Consider the following 17,560-nt stretch of genomic DNA (forward strand, 5'->3'; position numbering starts at 1 on the left):
GGGTCAATGCGTGTTTAAGTGCATCAAAAGATTCGTCAGCTATCTCATCCCAAGAGAATGGAGTATTCTGTTTCAACAACCTAGTGAAACCCTTTGTTATCTCGGTGTAGTTAGGAATGAAATGACATAAAAAGTTTGCTTCCCCTTGAAAACTTTGGAGTTGGCGAAGAGTTGAAGGAGGAGGCAATTTGACAATAGCTTCAACCTATGATGGATCGACATGAATGCCGGCTTTCGAAACAACAAATCCCAGTAAACAACCCATTTCTATAAAGAAAACACATTTGTGTGGATTCAGCCTAATTTGATAATGCCTACATCTCATAAAGATTGCTCATAAATGAGTGAGATGATCGGCTCTACGTAATGAATGGGTAGGTAAATCATCGAGATAAGGCTGCACAATGTGCTTGATGTCATGAAATGCGTAAGACATAGCCCTCTGAAAAGTTTCTCTGGCATTCTTCAATCCAAAAGGAAATTTGCAGTAAGAAAATGTCCCCCATGGACAAATGAAAGCCATTTTTGGTTGATCAGTAGGGAGTATGTTGATTTGATTGTAACCGGAAAAACCATCCATAAAGGAGAAAATTTCACTGCCGGCACAATCATCAATGATTTGATCGATATAGGGGGTTGGATAATTGTCTTTAGGACAAGCTCGATTAATATCCCTATAATCGATACATATTCTTATCGTTCCTTGCTTTTTGTTAACAGGAACAATATTTGACACCCAATCCGTTAATGGAATTGGATAAATGAAACATGCTCAAAGTAATTTCTCAACTTCAGCTTTAATAGCAGTAGCTTTTCGCGGATGTATCTGACGCAAACGTTGCCAGATAGGTTTAGCATCCGGGTAAGTTTTAATTTCATGGAAAGCAGTTGATGGATCGATTCCTGGCATTTCTTCATATGACCAGGCAAACACGTCGCGGAATTCTTGAAAAAGGGCTTTATAAGTTTGGAGTTCATTGTCTGTGCAGGAAGCACCTATATGAATGTTTTCAATAATTCCTGGTTTAACTGAAATGTCAATAGGAATCATTCGAGAAATATTTCCAAAATTTAACTCAGAATTAGGATATTGCAATGGATTTTATGGTTCTTTGACATAATCAGTAGTAAAAATAGATTAAAAATCATTTTCAAAATGATCAAGCTCATGTAGAAATGAATATCGATGATGAAGATCTTCCCATGGTAAATCATCAATAGACAAAAGTTCATGAATCTGCTCATCAGTATGAACAAGCTCGGAAAAAGTTGTTGAATCTGAGGTTGATATTGAAAGTGATTCCCCATGGATCACGTTCATTAGATCAATTTCGGTTGAAAAAGGGTCAGAAAAAAACTGTACAGCCTGATATGCAATTTCATAGGGACTCAAAGGCATTGCATCACCAATTCAATCCACCTCAGAATCGGAAGGTACGATCCAAGGTTCATGAAAATCAATAGTGTTTGATGAAATCATATGAATAATTGTAGTAGAAGGCAATACATTAGGAGGAGGAAAGGAAAAAGTTCCTAGTAAACCAGAATCTTTAACCAATCCTACCCCAACATCCTTGTAAGGGATGGTTGTTTTACCAACATGTTGGATACTTTCAGAAGAGGTTGGGTCAGATGAAAAATAAGTCAGTTGGTCTATGGTTACGATCTTTCCATTATGAGGAAACTTGATAAGCCGAAAGACCGATGAAACAATAGCAGTCATAGCATAAGACCAACTGCGACCCAAGAGAAGGTTGTAATCTAGAGGGGCATCAACCACTTCCACATCTAGATTAATAGTTTTTCCTTCAACCCCTATAGGTAAATCCTTTAGAATGCAAAAAAGATGGAACCCACAGCCATCGGAAACCTTTAGAATCATCGGGGATTGATTGAGTGTAGGAGAACCAAGCGATCTCCAAACTGGATCGACATAATACACATAGAAGCTCCCTCATCAATTACAGTCCTAAAGCAAGGTCTATTTTTGACTAACATTGGAATCTGGAAAGCCATTTGATGAGGTAGGCGAGGTGTATTGTTCTCTAAATCGAAGATTATAAGGTTTGAATCCTGAATATCAACACCTCCTATAGCCGACCAAAGTAATTTACGTTGTGCTGGACATGATTGCAGCACCTCCAAAGCCGACATTGCTGAAGGGGAAATAGCTAAGTCTTCAACAGTGTTATAATTCTGAGCAGCTCTCGCATGCGGATTGAAAGCTGACCTCCTAAGTATACCTTTAGCAGGCGGTTTTATTACTATGTCTAGGTTAGGTTTCTCGATTTGTAGTGGATGAAAACCAGAAGGAGTTGAAGTTGATGGGTTTGAATTAGAAGATTTTGCTTCCTTACCACCAACAAGACTTTTACTACCATAATCTTGCGATCACGTCACAATCTTGACATGAGACATCATCATTATCAGTTCTTCTGAGGCATTTGAAGAAGAACCAATCATCCTACTATCTTGACTAGGAAAAGGATCCTTCAAGACAGCAGGCGTTTGAGAACCTTTGACGATTTTCACAACTTCAGCTCGATGTGGGAAATCTCTTGTAAAATGCTCCTCATCACAAATGAGACAAGGATAGCGAGGTTTATGTTTCTCGTCAGTAGACTCAGTTTTATCTGATTTCTCTTTTGAGTTTTGTTTATTTTTCTTCTTCCCTTTCTTTTTACCGCCGGATTTTGATTTGGCCATAGATGATTCTATGACATGAATATCGACAAGAATTTTAGCGGAAGAGTCTCCTGTCAGGGAATCTGGTAAAGTTATAATAGGAGAAGAATTCTTTGAAGATTTCTTCTTCCTTTTGGTGCTAACTAAACCAATCATACCATCAGCAGTATGAGACCCTGAAGGAGCTGCAGTTATTTGATTTTGTTTCGGAAGGTCGGGAATTTTTTCGTGTAAAGTACCCGACTGCATATAAACGAGGTCAAGGTACTGAGCTTGAGAAATTACATGCTCTTTAGTAACAACTCCTGCCTTAGCTACATCCTCAGTGATTTTAGGTAATAATGATTTAACAAACCATTATGCTAAAATTTGATCCAGAATAAAAACTTTCACTAAACGTCATCTACGTTGCCATTCATGAATATGATCTGAAGTATATGTGGACATTGATTGTTTTAATGAAGTTAATAATTCCGTGCCATTGTCATATCTGACAGGAACTGAAAATGAGTTAAGAATGAAGTGGCTAACTGACTAAAATTATAAAAACAAGCTCGAGGTAACTCAATGTACCATTTGGCTGCAAGATCAATCAGAGTGCGTTGAAAAAGACGTAAGTGAATTGAATCATCTATAATGGAATTAGATGCACACCAAAGGTGATAAGTCATCACATGTTTTGACGGATCCTCTCCTGATTTACCTTCAAACTTTGGGATATCACTAGGAAACTTATTTGGCATTGGAGGCCAAAACGGAAGATAATTAATCGGATCATTCATAAGGCATGACAAATCAAGTAAGTCCAAAGTTGCAATAAATGGTAACTGATGGTTAGGGTTTCGAAAACCTTGGGTCATAAGACTAGCCCCAGGAGGAGGATATCCAGGATAACTTGGAATTGGAATCACATTTGGAATATTGTATCCTCCCGGAAAACTAGGATTAACCGGACCAAACTGGGGTTGTTGAGGTTGCTGATAAGTATATCTAGGGTACAGTTGATACTGGTAAACTGGGCTTTGCATAGCAGGACCGAATTTTTTACCGTCCCTGGTACGGTTGATAAATGAATTTCGGTTGACTTGTGACAACCGTACTTGGACCAAGTTTTCATACAAGCATCTGAACCGAAGTCTAAATTGTAGGTCTCGACCAAGGTAAAGAGGCTTGAGGAGTTGATACAGGAACAATAGAAACTGGAGCTACCGATACTCCAGAAGTAGATGGGGTAGATTGAACAGAAGCTGTAGTAGTTGCAGCAGTTGTTTGAGGGAGAGTTCGATGCGAACTAGGCCGAGACTGATGAGCTACACTAGGTGCAGAAGTTTGAATAGTAGGCTGGATAGGTTGTTGGGTTGGATCAGAAACCAAAGGTTGTCCAGATTCAGATGAAAACTGAACACTAGGTTGCAAAATCTATTGAGATTGAGATGGATCCCACACCATATTCATTCTGGGGTATGGACCCATAGAAGGTTGAGCATATTGAGGACCATAACCGGGTTGAGCATAGGGCTGATAATTAAAAGGTACATTTCTAACTCCTTGTACGAATGATTGACCAGAAGGTGGTTGGAAACCTTGGGTTGGGTACTGACCTTGAGGTTGATAACATTGAGGCATGTACAGAAACTGGGGTTGACCTTGAGGTATGTACCGAGTCTGGGGTTGACCTTGAGGTGTGTACTGTCCTGAAGGTATGTATCATCCTTGAGGTTGCCCCCTAAGCAATAAATGACTACCTTGAGGTTGCCCCCCAGGCGGTAATTGAGTACCTTGAGGTTGCCTCCCAGGAGGTAACTGACTACCTTGAGGTTGTTGATTTGGAATAGTACCAGACATCATAAGAGTTTCTTCTACGCTCAATGGTTGAGTTCCGTTACTACCAGTTGATATCCCATGTTCAATGGGTTGAGGAGATGCTCTTGAAAAAGTACTAGTGAGTGACTGATACCCAGAAGGAACAGAAGGACCACCGTATAAACATGTTTCCGGTGATTGGGAAAACATGGATGATTGTCTCGACATATTCAAAGGAGGATAATAACCTCTAGGTGTTGGATGAAAAGGAATTCGAGGTGGTGAAAAACTAAGACCCAGATTTTCTTAAAAGTTGGTCAATGAGACGTACCAAGCGTCCCTCCTAGGTGGACTGTAGAAAATTGATTCACGCTCCCTAAGTTCTAAAGTTGGTTGATTTTCAGGGAGAGTTATATCTTCTTTTGGACTAACAAGTTCTTCAATAGAAATGAGTCTAGAAGGAAGATTTTTGGTAATGATCCTTCCTACCCTGGGTGAACCAGGACCACTAGAAGTTGGGGAAGCAAATATTGAAGATGGAGTAGCAACAATTTCAATTTCAGGCTTAGAAATTTCAGGTTCTTCAGCTAATTCACTAGTATAAGAAATACTACCAGTAACTTCAGAAAATGAAATTGGTTCAGTAATATACTCAGTTGCTTGAACTTGATAATCAGGATGAACAATTAAAGAATATTCTCTATCTTCCGGTGACCCAACTCTACTGTCACTAGGTGTTACAAGAGCTCATCCCTTCAATCTGGCTTGGTGTATACTCTGGAGGTTGCCTCCGAAGTCTACGGGATTGTCTCGGTAATTTAGCCACAAGTAAATATTTTAATTACTTCACACGCAAACAAAGAAAATCTCAATAAAACCACCTAAAGTCTCTAAAGAACCAAACAATTGAGTCACACGCCTAAGAAATCTAAGAGTTCAAACCACACACAAACAATAACTTTCCGTACCAAAAACACTAGTTGGTGATGAAATCCAACGTCGTAGAATTCAATACAGAAAGGGCGGTTGGAACAGTTACCCCAACAACCTGCTTAATGAAACAGACTAGCACAAGTTTCTTCACAAAACCGTCTCGAGTGAAGAGAAACCCCCAGAGAGTCCAAGTGAGTCTAGTCAACGTCTGCTCTAGGTACAGTGAGATCTTCCCTCCATTGTCACCTTAGGAAAGAATCCTATACATTATGGCCACTAAGGTTACCAACAGAAAACAATATACCTGGGGGAATAGTCTACGATCCGATACACACGCAAGGGCAGAGTAACAAAGCTCAATCCCCTTAAAGGCTCCTTGACATAATCCAAGGTTTATCAAAAAGTAACCCCAGGCTCCTCGATAATGGTCAATCCGAGGTTTACCGTTTTTAATACGTGTATATCTGTTATTGTTCCCAATGAGGAAGGATTTATTACCTCACTGGTTCAGATATGATCTCCTGCTTGACTCCTTTAAGAGGAGCTTCCCAAAGCATACATGCAACAATTGGAATTTTTTCTACCGCAAGATATAGCTACTTGTTTGTTTTAACTATCTTGGAGAGTTAATTACTCCCTACTCCAATATACTAGCCTAAGCTATATTGGTGATAAGAGCCCTAGAAATAAAAATATTGTTAGATCAATTTAATTTAAGTGTTATTTTTATGGGTTGTTTCTTAAGTCAATAGGAATGGAGATTAAATTTTATGGTGTGAAGAATCGACTCCAAAAACATTAAAAATGCACCTAAGATGACAAACAATTATTTTTCTTTAATGAATTTCTAGATAAAGAAAGAGTTGAGAATGCAATTCTTTGAAAAACAAATCTTTCCTTCAACATGTAAATGAAAAGAAAATCTTTTACGTTTCTTTCAATAAACTCAAAACGAGACTACTAATTATGCCCACGAAAAATCCCTTTCTTCTTCAACACTCAAAAACTACAAAAAAGAAATTCTTTCAAAAGAGATTCTACAATTTCTAGAAAACACTCAAAACTATAAAAATCAATCTTCAGATCTAAAAATTTCTAAAAACCTATTGGAAGTAAAAGCTTCAAATCTTTTTGAGGATGTTTTACTTAGTTATTCAGCAAACTAAGGATTAATTCATTCAAAATAGCAAATTAATCAAAAAACACCCAACTATGTTTTCTTTTATAAAAATGAAATTCAAAACTTTCAAGCAAGTTCGTTCAAAGCTTTGCAAAGAGAAGACGAAATCTATTTCTCACCAAGGGCAGATTTCACAAATCATTCAGACTCATCAAGAAGACCAAAAAGACTAGGTTAATCTAAGGTTTCTTAGGCTTCTAATCTCTAAGTCACTACAAAGACCAAGCGAAAATCAATCCAGGCACGCAAAACTTCTAGAAAATCACCTAAAACCAAAATGCCAATGGAGCTTACTTACAAGAAATTTTTGACAAGACACATGCAGATCTGGGCAGAGACTAAAAAGCATAAATAAATCCTAATCTTAACTAGATGAAAACAATTTAGGTTTTTCAAAAATTTTGACAGGGTTCGCAGGCTTCCAGTAGAACCAGATGTGGTACCGCTCTGTGCACTAAAGGGATAATGAAGGGAAGTCCGCACTATCTTGTAAAAGAAAATGCGGTCCTCTTTAAAATTTTGAAAAAAACAAAATATATTCCAAATCCTAAAAATTACCCAATCCCACACACATCAAGAAAAAACCAGAAACAAGAAAAAGTTTCTCAATTCAAAGAAAAAGGAAAAGAAAAAACTAAATTCCAGTCCCCAATGGAGTCGCCAATTTGTCGGCCGGATAAATCGATCTTGGCGACAAGACTGATCTCCCTAGTATCAACAGATATCTAGCAACAAGTAGGACAAGCAAATCTACCTTTCTCTAAATATATTGTGATTTATTAATAAAAACCAAGAGGTGTTTTAGACCCTACCTTAAGTCCAATGCTAGTTTGTGGCAGCCACGCTTCGACCATCCAAAAGAGTTTCCTTTTGAAAACCTGCAATCACAAACAAGCACACATCAAATAACACCTGCATAACTAATATAATAAATCATATTCTTCGTGGTGATCAAGGAATCCCTGAAATAAACCATAAAACACAACTTATTGAGAAAAATAAACTTGATTATATTAACTTTGAAAATATAAGAACTTTACAACCTTTGGCGCCTTGATGTTGTACAAGCTCCTCCCAGGATCCAAACAGGATCTCATCTACTTGACAAACCTCACACTCTTCCCAATGAGATCAAAAAAGGTATGTAATATCTCCTCTCAATCTCAATTAGGAAGACTAAATTCCAACATAATTTCACCTAAAAAATATTCAGCTTTCAACCTCCTCAGTAACCAGCCCAATGCTTCATTTTATAGTGCAATGGAAGGAGGTTATAGGTCCACCTATGAAGGGATAGAGTCCTCCTTCAAAGGGATAAGCTCCTCACATCAAGGGGTTAGCTCCTTAAGGTATGGGATGCATAAGCCTTAAAGGAGCGATCTTGCCACCTCAAGATTCCTTCTAGAAGCTTCCAGAAATGACTCAAAGTGAGTTTTTAAGAATGTACTCGCACCTTTTTGACTTTTACAGGGGTTTGCACCTGTTACACAGAGACAGAGTGGTCAGGTATGAAGGGGACATGACCAATAGGTGCGGGACCATAGGTAATGCTAAGAGAAAGTGCGGAACCAGAGTTTGAGAGACTTTTAAGGGCTTTCTCTTATTTTTCAAGGCTTGACATGAAGAGCTGAGCTTTAAGACTTGCAAAGGAGGAGAGTATGAGTGGTGATAGACGCACACTGATTGCAGAATGTCATGGTGACAATATTTTGTGCAACAACAAGATTCCTTCTTCTTGTTGTTCATCATTTTCCACTTGTTGTTCTTCCTGCTCCTGAATTTGTTGTTCATTTTCTTACATCGGTGGGATGTTTTCATGTTGCTCTTCAAACTTGTCAATAACTTTCTTCACCTCCAGGTCACCTACAATCCTCTTGAATATTTCTGACTCATTAAATATAACATCCCTGCTTTTAATAATTTTATATTTGACTGGATCCCATAAACGATAACTAAATTCTTCATCCGCATATCCCAAAAAAATGCATTTCATAGCTTTATCATCTAGCTTAGTTATATTTTCTTTGGGAATATGTACAAAATATTCACATGCAAATATTTTCAAGTGAGAATAATTCAACTTCTTACCAATCCAAACTTCTTCAGGGATACTGCCATCCAAGGCTGTAGTTGGAGATCTATTTATGATGAAGCAACAGGTTTTGACTACTTTAGCCCAAAAATTCTTCTCCAAACCAGAATTGGAGAACATACTTCACACCTTTTTGATAATGGTGTGATTCATCCTTTTTGCGAAACCATTCCGTTGAGGAGTACCAGGCATAGTCTTCTCATGTTTTATGCCAAACTTGTTACAATATTCCTTAAATGCATTTGAGAAATATTCTCCACCATTATCTGTTCTTAAACACTTGAGCAATTTGTTAGTCTCTCTTTCAACAACAACATGAAAATTTTGAAATATTCCAAACACTTCACTTTTACTTTTCATAGGATATGCCCAAACCTTCTTGAATGAATCATCTATAAATGTTAAAAATATGATGCTCCTCCTAATGATTTGATGTTAACAAGCCTAAACACATTTGAGTGTACCAATTCTAATACATTTTTCTTTCTGTCATGGCCACCTCTAAGGAATGAATCCCTTCTTTTTCTGCCATATATACAATGCTCAAAAAGATCAAGATCGTAGGATTTCAAACATGGAAATAAATTTTTACCAACAAGGATTTTTAGGCCCTTCTCGCTCATGTGACGCAAACGCTTATGCTACGGATCTACTGAATTTCCTTCTTTTATGATAGTAGCCAAATCTAATTTTCCTTTCAGTGCCTTCAATGTGTATAATGTTTGTTTCTTGGGTCCTTAGGCCACGACCAATGCTCCTTTACTAATTTTCTAGCCTCCTTTTCCAAAGCTTGTGGAATAGCCTTCATCATCGAGTCGTCCCATAGAGATCAAACTCATGCGCATTTCTGGTACATTCCTGACCTGTTTCAACGATATGTCTTATCCATCCTTCAGCTTGATCTCGACATCTCCCACTCTAACAATACTGCAAGAATGATATTACCCAGATGCACTTTACCATAATCACTAGGATTATATGCAACAAAACTCTCTTTGCATGGGTTACATGGGGAGATGCCCAGAGTCAAGGATCCAATCAAAGCTACTGCTAGATGTATATACACATGCATCATCTACTGAAACAATAAAAAACACATCACCATATGTGACTACAGCAGTAGTCTCACCTTCATTTGTGCTGGATGATTTGTGATTTGTACTTTTCGGTCTCTCATCCTTTTGTCCTTTCTGCAAGAATCGAGATTCTCTCTTCATGTGCCCAGGCTTGCCACAATGAAAGAAAATGATCCTTCCTATCCTTGATTTTGATCGGCCTCTCAATCTTGATCTCCCTTGCCAGCCTTGATCCATTATCCTACCACGAAACATTAGAAAATTAATCATTTAAAAAAATGAAAAAAAAAACAAGAAAAAAAAGCCTTATGGTGGCAGCGACCGATCTTGGGAATCGACCCCTACCACCCCAGTGCCTGTTGGGCCACGTGGGTGGGCACGGAGGGAACTCTCTTGCGTGATAGAAGAAGTAAGCCATGGTGGCTATGCCAATGATGAACAAGGCAATGGATGGAATCGCAAGTTTTTCAGCGACACGAGAATTCCAACACTGCAAGAAATCATAGACTACATAGTCTCGCGAGAGGCATTGCAAAAGCTCATGGAAGGGCACTTACGAGTGGTCCAAAACATCGATGAGAAGAGGTATCTTCTTGTTCTACATATCGGAGGTGCATATGGTTACTTTAGTGTTGCTTTGCATTTGGTTTGAAACGGCCATTTTTATTTTGATTGCATATTCTGAGTGTTTAGTTCACATTTCGTTTTAATAAATTTAATGGCAATATTGATAATAATTTATTGAATAATCTTATTGTTTAGATGTATTGGTTCTATTTGTGTTGCTCTGGATTTAGTGAGTTCAGTGTTGGTAAGCATTCCGTTTGAAACGACATCTTTATTTTGATTGCCTATTTTTTTTTTTGCTAAGTAAGACTATTCTATTATTCACATTAAAGGTTTACAATTACATCCTGAAGAGAAAAAAGAACCAGCTGTCGAAAAGGGAAAGACAGCAAGAAACTGAAAAGTGCCTAGAACATAAAGTTTGGACTAGACCATGTTTTACAGTCCCGCACAGGGGATCCAGAGGTACACAGTTTGGCCTTTCTGAGCTTACCAGTATTTCAAAAAAACACACTTGATTGACTTGAACGGAACAGTAAATACAAAAAATATATCAGTTGTGACAAAAAGCCCTCGATACTAGGCTGCATAACCTGATAAGAAGCTGCTGAGCTTGGATTAGGCTTCAGGAGTCTCCTCCACTATCCTGCACCAACCACCATCAGCTAGGTCCTGAGCTTGGGCATCCTCGTTCGCAATCAAACCCAGGGGCGCTGGCTCCATCATTGTTTCATTGATGTTACTGGCCGACATTTCCATGGCTCGCAAGGAACCTACATTCGGCATCAAAACTATTCCATGGTCCTCCCTAAGAACACTGGATTCGCCCTCTTCTTGGGCTTCCTCGAGGAAGAGCACAGATGCATGGGCAGTGATTCGAGGACGGTTCAGGGAGCAGTTGAATGTGAATATTACAGAACCAAAGGAGGGCGAGGACGGGGAGCCTGGAGAGTTAGGTTCAAGAAATTGACTGTGCCACAGAATGCGCTCTCTCCCTCTGCAAGTGCGAGGGTGCAGACTAGAAGTGGCATCACTGGAAGAAGGGCGAGAAGGCGCACACCGAGAGGTGCCTCTGCGGGTGAGCATTCTTTGGTGGAGCCGAGGCATGATAGCAGAGACAGAGCCCTTGTGAGTAATAGAACAGACCACAGGAGAGATATGACTAAGACCATATACACAGACTATCTGACGGGAACCCAAAGCTGCAGCGGGAGTTGGGGAAATAGAAAGAGGCAACTGCTTCGAGCTAGCTGAGCCAGAGCCCAACCAACACATCACAAGGGACAACAAAAGAAACTGAAGGTGGAGTTTGGTTATAATGCACCTTCCCCTGCCTCGAGACGCTCCCGCCATTACTGTGGTATTCATGGGAGCTGAGAGCCAAAGCATAACAGCGCGTGCGGAGGTGAACGGACTATTAATGTCGCTTGCATACATTCCTTTAAGCCGAGTGAAACCCACCTACTTGTGACCATCCAGCCACATGGAGCCGGTTGCGCTGTACAGGGATGGTAGGTGGCCGCCCTTCTCAGCCCACTATAGTCCCATCGTAATGAAAGCAGCCTTAAACACCAGCATCCGGGGATTTTGATTGCCTATTTTGAGTTCTATGTTTACATTCCAATTAATTTAACTATATTTTAAAATTTTTATTAATTTAATCAAAAAAATTATAGCATTTTGTTTGAAAATTTTATCTTTGTTTATTAAATTCCAAAATATTTAAAATTTTCCATCTTATTAAAAGATTTTTTGGGATATTGTACGTGCTATGGGTTTCATGGGGGATAATCTTGAAGAATCTTGAACTTCTTCAAGAAAATATAATAATAATTATGGTTTAGTTAGCTGGCTACAGGGAAATCATCCAAGGTGCAATTTTGGATATTGTACGCGTTATGGGTTTCATGGGGGATAATATTGAAGAATCTTGAACTTCTTCAAGAAAATATAATAATTATTATGGTTTAGTTGGCTGGCTATAGGGCTATTATCCAAGGTGCGACTAGTGGAAGGAAAATTCGACAAGAGACTGTAAGTTGTTAAGCAAGTTTTGGAAGAAGAGATGAAGGCTAACTAGAAGGACCATTGCACTAAAGTAACCAAATTTGTTTTATATTTTTAGTTTTTATATTTTATTGAAATGTTGTATTTCTACTATGACTGTGTATATAATTTAAGTGTCCATATTATAAATAAAATTTACTCTATATATTCAAAATAAATAAATAATATATATTTATATTATATATTTAACTTTTATATTTTAGTAAAGTATTACACGTTTATCATATATATATATATATATTCAAAAACAATAAATTTAAACAATTTTTTTTTTTTTACTTTGAATATTCAAATAAGTTATATTTTATTGAAATATTAACTTATTTATAATGGTTTATAAATATATAAACTACATAGTTGGGCTCCGCCATTTTATTTTTTTATTTTTTTTGCTTTAATGATTTGTATTATAATATTTTTTTTTATTTTAATGTTTTTTTTTTTTTTTTTAATATCTTAATTTTGTTATTGTTTTTATTTTCATTTTCAATTTTTCAATTATTTTGTTTTGAATTTATTTTATTTTGTTAACTTCAAAAACAAATCTTTTTTATTTGTTTTTGCTAATTTTTTATTGGTTTTTGTTTAAATTTTAAAATTTTACTAGTAAATTTTGATTTTTTTTAGGTTTTATAGGTTTGCTTTTTTTTTCATATATATATTTAATATATTTTTGTTATGTTTTCTATTTTTTATTTTTTATTTTATTACTTGTTATTATTATTTTTTAAATTTTGTTTTTTGTTTTTTATTGTTTTTATTTTTTTGCAATAATTGAAATTTTGTTTTCTTGCATTTTTTGTGTTTTTTTTTTGAATATTTGAATTATTTGATATTTTTTATCTTTTTATTTTTTATTTTTACAAGTTAATTTTGGGTTTTTTTTGAACTTTTTTATTGTTTTTTTTACTTTTATTTTTTAAGGTTTTTAGTCACATTTTTTTTCTCCATAATATCATGTTTGAAATATTTTGAAAACTTAATTTTTTTTGTAGTCATAACCTTTGGTTTTAATTCCATGGTTGAAAAATTGTCAATATTTTAATGTTTTTCTAAGTCATGAATTTTTTATCTTTAATGATATGGCTGAAAACTATTATGTATTTTTTCTCAAGTTCATGCTTGAAAATTGTTGGAAATTTAAAGATTTTCAGAGTCATGATATTTATTTTTCACGTCATTATTAAAAAATGTTGAAAATTAACCCTGAAAAAAGGTGTTATTCCAGCACCAACATTTTTCCTTTCAAGCTGTTTTTTGCACACAAAAATTTGGTTTTTACTGCTATTTTTAAAAAATGTTGAAAATTTACGAAAAGAAAAAATGTTATTCCAGCATCGACACTTTTCGTTTTCAGCCTATTTTTTCATTTTTTTGGGCGTTTTTGGGCTAGAGTACCCGTTTTGATGTAATAGTTCTCATTTGATCGGTAACTATGTTCATAGATGGAAACAACTAGTGTTGAGGAACCCAAGATGTATGAGGGGACAACTCCAAAGGAATACCAGGTCGATCGTAAGGACTGTAAGGACGTTGAGGAGATATCACAACAAAATCGAATAACGGATTCAACGAATAAATAGCAAGCCTCTGCAGACTCTCAAGGGTTTGAATAGGATTATCTGGGGTCTCGGAATCAGATTCTTGAGGTGACCAGGAATCTGGTGGAGGAGGACAAGAAGATAGGGGTTGAATACTTGGAATAATCCTAAGTTCAAAACCTTAGTGTTCAAGTGATTGAGGAAACTCCAGATTAACTCCTTGGGAGGACCCTTCAGTATCAGACAATGAAGGGGAACTATGAGATGAACTCAATGGTTTAGACATGATGACTTCCTCTCAAAAGAAAAAAGGAAAGGATATTCGTTGAGGGATTTATTAACAATCTTTATATTTACAGGGAATTACTCAATATTGGTCCAAGAACCAACTGCTTGGGTTCAACATGTTTATCGTGCATAGTTATTTTTAGAAACAAAAACTCTGCCTTTTCATCTTTTAAGATTTGAGAAAAGGAAGAAAAGGTGACTCTAGTCACTTTCGATGGTTTAGCGAGGTTGAAAGGACAAGTTGCTCGATAATCTTTTCAAATTTTAAGAGTCAGAAAAGATCGAAATGACCACTCAGGTAACTCTCAGAAAAAGGAGTACCAAGTAGCCGTGAACTGCAATATACACCTCAGCAAATAAATTTACCAAGGACTTGACATACGTGCAGGTAATCTCCCTGAATGTTGTGTTTAGTGTATCATGTTTACAGGGCAGCAGACTCGAAACTTCCTATGGATAAAGGTTTGCAACCTATGGGGGTCTCCCTTCATATACGCGATGCTATGAGGAGCACAAGTCTGTGTTAGCACTGTCTAATGCTGAAGTGAACAACAACTACTAAGTTTTATAGACGCTGGAAGATGTCTCTAGCCTAGTCCACCAAGTATTAACGCTAATGTTTCAAATGCTCCTTAGCTTAATTTATAGATTTTAAAGTTGATCTTGGAATTATGTTCCGATTTCAAGGCCTTAACAATGTTACCTGCTCCTAAAATGCAACTAAATGATGAAATGAAATCCTTCAATTTGATGAAAGCTATCTATGTAGGGAATAAAATCACCCAAATAATGCATCAAACCAATGCAAAAATTAATCAATGACAATTTTCAAATGCTAAATGGAAAACATGAAATTTAATCTTTCATATCATAAGAAAATGCAATGCCAAAACAAAAACCTTAAAGCGAACTACCTTAATATATAATGATGATTTTTTTCTTTTCACTTTAATGCAATCAATTTAATCTATTGTGAAAAGAAACAGGGAATTCAAGCAAGCCAACAAACATGAAAATCTCTTTCACATTAATGATTTGAATGCAATAAATGATGCTTCGAAAACTTTGAAAAGATAAACACTTTCACTTTCATTTTTCGAAACACAAAACTCAAAGAAAACACTTCTTTTTGATTCAAATGAGACAATCAATTTGTAATCTATTGTTTGTCAAAATGAACTCAAGCGACTTTTGTAGTATCTACCCAATTCGACCCTAATGAAAACAACTTAAGACGCAAGAACCAAAAGTGATTTGCAAAGGATGTCCAAACACACAAAAGACTCTTTAACACAGGTAATTGATCTCTGATGAGAAGATCAATGAGTGGATGAAGGATGACCTAGAATACTTAGAAATCCTAAAAGGCTAATCAAACTTCAAACATACTCAAACCAAGTTAAGAGGTGATTGAAATCAGACAATAAAAGAGTCAACTAAGATCACACGGGTAAATCATTAGGAGAAGGAAAAAAGAACTGAAAACGAGAAGACAAACCCTAAATTTCTTTAACTTTTGCAATCATCGCACCTATCAAGAGAAAAACAGTGATCATCACTATTGTAGTAAAAAAATCATTGTGACTGTAAGGGCCAAAAACTTGATGGGCAAGAAAAACAAAGAAAAAACACAAAATCTTCAAGAACATCTCAAATAAAAAACCTTCAAGCATCTACCAGGAAGTGAGATTGACTACAGACAAACAATCAAGTCTAAGAATGGAAGGTTAATCAAACTCATCAAAAGACAAGGTGAAGAATGGGAAGGAAAGGATCATAGTCTCCCCAGTGGAGTCGACATTTTTCTGACATGGTTAATCCTCTCTGCGGGCAGGGATGATCCCTCTGGCCCAATGTGTGGGTCTAGCAACTGATGTGACAATAAACTAGACATCTTCCTAGGTTATAATTGAAAAGAAGAATGAAGCAGATGGCCTACCTCGTTCTCATGTTATTTTGATTTCCTTTGCTAAGGACATTGAACTGCGTGTATCACAGACTTGTTCCTATTTCTCTCACTATTTATGTACCTGCACAAGTGATCAAGAGATAACAAAGCATGCCAAAACCAATAGAAAATCCAATAACAACCTACTTAACTGGTCAAGGAATGTCAAGCTAAATAATACATGAACATATATATTTTGGGAAGATGAACCAACAACTGTATATTATTAGGAAATAAAGGGAAGCTTACAACCAAAGACATGATGTTGAAAGGCTCTCGTTGAGTGGTAATCCAAGTCCAAGCCAAGAACTCCCCAAGCACTCCTCCTCCAAGTCTAATGAATAGCCTCTAGGCACAATATTAGCATAAGGGTGCAAATAGACATAGACCAACCATTTGGGAATGGGAAAGGATGAATTTATAAGCTGGGAAAAGGAGTTAGGACTTCTCCAAAGATAGGATTATGCCCTCATCTCAAGAATCTAGCTCATAGGGATAAGACAAAGAGGCCAAGTTGAGAGGATTTGACCTCATCTATGCGAAACAACCTCCAACTGGCTGCTCTGGAAGCTTCTTGATCACGAAGCTTCTCATCTCCTTTGGGAAAATTACCTGTTTGGGATCATTGCGGGTATGCAAGGGAACAAAGTGATGCCATCACTGATCAAGTACAGTGCAACAAGTGACCATCGTTGTTATAAGCTTCATAAGCGCCATGATCCTCATTTTAGGGTTTTATGAGCTACTTCTTTAGGGAAAGCTCAAGGAATTTTCCAATCAAAGTCTTAGGATGGATTTGAGCTATATACATTGACGATTATACTGTAAAATGGTCATGTTTCGGGTACTTCGGGGCATGTCACAGGGAAGTGCTGGAGGTGTGACAAAATATCATGTAACACAAGGCATGAGTGATGGGATCAAGTGATTCAAGTGGAGGAAGTGAACTTTGTGACTTATATTGATCTTTAATGTGAAGTAGAGAGTGGTGAAGAGCCTTGGGTTTTTCAAAAAAAATTTGATCGGAAGTGGAACTAACCTCAGGACAACAAGGGCCTGACATAACCATCATCTCAGGCTAAAGTGCCTCGATAGCCTGCAGGGTTTCAACTTCATCAATAGATAAATCGTGGGAGACTAGTTGCTTAGGAAGATTAACATCAAGTGAATCAACATCGTGATCAAATGAAGCATTAAAGAGATCACAACAGCCATGATCATAAAATTCGGGATGTTTTTCGGCATCCTCGTGATTTTATGAATCATGTAGAGGGGTAGATGAGAAAAAAGGATGTTCACCCTCTATGCTTTCAGAAATGATAGATGATAGATGGGATGGATTTTCAAATGAAGATGTGTCCTCTCCACAATGTAATGACA

The sequence above is a fragment of the Pinus tabuliformis genome, chromosome 6, assembly GCF_031772625.1.
Source record: "Pinus tabuliformis cultivar Carrire ecotype Pingquan chromosome 6, CPIR1, whole genome shotgun sequence".
NCBI classification, from domain to species: Eukaryota; Viridiplantae; Streptophyta; class Pinopsida; order Pinales; family Pinaceae; genus Pinus; species Pinus tabuliformis.